We start from the raw sequence: 3,745 nt of genomic DNA on the forward strand, positions 1-3,745 counted from the left end.
CCAGAGTCCGGCCGGCGAGCCCCCCGCACGCCCTGCCCGCCCGCCCGCCGTCCGGCCGCGCCGCCCCGGCTTCCTGTTTCCCGCGGGCTCTCCCCGCCGGCTCCGCGGGGTCCGCGCGGCCCGCCCACACCTGCCCGGCCTCCGGGGGGCGGGGCGGGGCGGGACACGCGGGTCACACCCTCCCGCACGCCGCCGCACACCTGCCGGCTCACACGGCGCCCGGGCTCCGCACGCCCAGAGCGCGCCGCCCCCGCCCCCACACAGACCCCACCCCCCACACTCACGACCCCCCCCCCCACTCCCGCGAGAGTCTCGGGCTCGCACCTGGCGCCGACCTCCGCTCGGAGGCGCGCGGGTCGCCCCAGCAGTGCCCCCGGGGACGTGGGGACACAGCAGCGCACAGCGCAGTGGTCCTACACAACCCACACGTCACACCCACCCCGTGCATGTGCCACACGCTCGGTCACCATCCTGTGCGCTTCTTCACGTCCCAGGAAATAACCCTGAAGTTTGGGGCGAGGGCTCCCAGGCTTCGGAGAGGTCCCGCAGGTGCGCCCCTCAGAGCACTTGCAGGGCCCTGCTCCGCTGTGCCACTGGGCGCTAGGTGGGAGCGCTGCCTGGGAGCATCGCGTCCTGGCCCTAGCTGGCTCCGCTCCTGACTGAGCTAAGTGCTTGCCCCCTTGGGCCTCAGTGTCCCCAAATAGACTGCCAGCTCTGGTACCTCCCCTCAAGCTTTAGGGCAGCCCCTGGGTGGGCAGCAAAGGACAGAGGTCACCGCCACCTTCTCAGGGAAGGGAGTCTGAACGCTTAGAACTCTGCTAACTCCCCGCCTACACAAAATCTCATTAGAGAACATAAGGACCAGGGACCCCGCATTTCCCAAAGAATGTTCCTCCAGATGCTGGACCCAGAAATGCTAGGGAGTGGGTTTGTGGTCAAAGTCAAGTAAGTTTGAGAAATGCTGTGTCCATACTCCTCCCTCCCCCCTTGGGAAACCTGAGGTCACTTAAGGTGGTAAAGTCTATACCCATATGTGCTGGTACGTGTGATACCATCTCTCTGGGCACTGGCAACTGCCAATGGTGCCTGCTGAGAGCAAAGGCCGGAGGGGGCAGAGCTGGTACAGGAAAGAGCTGTGAGCTCCCCAAACTCCTTCCATACCATCAGAATTAAATGTCATGTGCAAGCATGTTATTTATCCTAAATAAATAAATGTTTTCAATGAATAAAGGCCCTGAAAAGCCCTGCAGCAAAGAAATTGGTTTGACTTTATGTATCATGCTGTCGTTTCCCACAGAAGTTTGGGGGTAATTATTTTTTGTTTGTTTTTGTTTGTTTTTGTTTGGGGATCACCTGTTTACATCCAGGGGAAATGCTTTGGAAGTACTGAAGTCTAGTACAAATTCCTCAGTTCACAGAGGAGGAAGCAGAGGCCCAACAGGGCAAGGAAATTGCTCAGATTCACACAGTGAGGCCGCAGCCAGAGGAGGCCGGAGCCTAGCCCCAGCCCCTCTTTCTCCTCTCCCAAGCTCTGCACTCAGGCACACACCAGGCCTCCCTCCCAACACACTCCTTCCTCTCAGTGGCCCCGGGTGCCCTCGGCCTCTTGTACTCCTCCCACCGGCAGCCCTGCTCATTGTGAGTATTTTTAACTTGGCCAGAACAGGGTGGAAGCCTTGGAAAATGAGACTGTGGTTAATTATTTTCTCATCAAGAAGCCTAAGCAAGGCCCGGAGAGAAGGTACAGAAACCAAGGGGCCTACAGATAAGTGAACAGAGAAGTGAGGGGACACAGAGTCCTAGCAGGGAGTAGCTGGGTGCCCCTGGATGCCTGACACTCCTGCACAAGCTGCAGTTCCCAAGGGCACCACACCTACATGTTTGTTCACATGCACAGTTAGACACACTCACAGACACACTCTCACACACACACACACACACATACACTCCCCCACAGTGGGCATCGGGCCATGCAGGAGGCAGGTGGGGACATACCCGCTTCTCCACAAAGCAGAGCCTCCTGGTCTGCATCTGGTGCCGGGGCATCCATAGCACTGAGGGTGGGAATATGCAATTAAGCATCACCTCCATTATTGTCCTCTCATGCGGTTTGCTCCAGCCACACCAGGAAGCAGGGGCTGTGGCAGAGAGACAAGGAGTCTAAACCTCCCACCAGAGGCCCTAGGTCCCTAACCCAGACTCACCACCAGGAGTGCTGTTCTTGGGAGCCTCAATTTCCTTCTGCAATAGCCAGGCGCTGAGCAACCCCAGCCACACCTAGAGAGAGAGCGTGTGTAGAAGCAGAGAAAGTGCCCTGGGGACCTACATTTGACCTTCATTCTGTCTCCTTGGACAAATGCCTTCTCTCTCCATTTCTACATCTGTAAAATGGGCATAATAGTACCCCTCTGCAGGGACTGCCTCTGAGCTCCAGTTCCTTCCTCTGTGAAATGGGCACAGGGACATCAGTCCTTTTCCTACGTGATAGCAAAGCATGTCCCCAGGTGTTAAACCAGTCCATGTCCACATAGTGCCCACCCACAGAGCTCTGGTTTCAGTCCACTCTGCAGCCAGAGGGATCTTTAAAAAAAAAAAAGCAGAGCAGTTTTCTCTCCTGCTGAAAACCCTCCAAAGGCTTCCCACCAAACTGGAACAAAATGCAAGAGGCAGCTGCCCCACCCCTCTTCTCCCACTGCCCCACTCACTCACCAATCTCATTCTGTTCCCAGAATTGATCAGCTTTCCAGCTCAGGGCCCTTGTCCAGCCTGTTCCCTCTGCCTGAAATGCTTGTCCCTCACTTCCTGGCAAGGATGGCTCCTTCTGGCTCTTCAAGTCTCACATTAAATGTCACTTCCCTTGGGGTCAGGAGCATCCACACAGGGAGAGCACCCTGCAAGGTTCCCCTGAAGCCCCTCAAACCCCTCTGTGCTCTTTCAGTCACAGCACTTGTCTCCAGCACACACGTCACTCTTCACCTGTCTTGCTGCTTCCACTCCAAGAACAGAAATGTCCTTGGTCAGCAAGGGTGGGCGGGAATGTTCCAAAAATAGTGAGGATGAGGAATGGAGTAGGACAAAAGAGGAAGTCAGAGAAGGGAGTGGAGGGCAGAGCAAAAGGCCATGCAGATCGTGGTCAAGGCTCTGGTTTCTCTTTTATCAGTCATAATTCTGTTATTACTGTCTCCCCCACACCAGTCACAGAGCCCCAGAGGCAGGAATCTACTTTTTCATTCCCTCCTCCAAGGATGCCCCTGGCTGCATCTTCTCTCTTCCTGTTTGGTAGCCTCTGCTCACATTCCAGGACTTGAACCCTTGATTTCTCTCTCCTGAGAGACTGTACACATGGGTACATGGTAAACCCGGGCTCCCCCAACCCAGCCCGCAGAAGGATCGCAACTCTTCTGGCCATCTCTTCACCAAGAGCAGGGCCTGGGTTCCACCAATCGAGACGTGGCAGGCCAGCATGGGAGCTGGCACACAGTAGGTGTTCAACAGAAGACTGGTGAACAGACCCAGAACTGGGGAGGATTCCTTTTGATGGGCTGCACAACGCTAAAGCCAGGCCACCCAGGGTTCAAATCCCAGTACAACGTGTGCTTTGTGACCCTGGGCAAATTCCAAAACTTTTCTCATGCAGCCTGAGCACAGGCTAGAGTGCAAATGAACACACTCAATTGAATTCATCACGTGATATCACTTCCCCTCCCCACTGCTCAGTGTCCCCCTGGGGCACCTCTGTGCAGTA

Source organism: Miniopterus schreibersii (genome assembly GCF_964146895.1).
Source record: "Miniopterus schreibersii genome assembly, chromosome: 2".
NCBI lineage: Eukaryota > Metazoa > Chordata > Mammalia > Chiroptera > Miniopteridae > Miniopterus > Miniopterus schreibersii.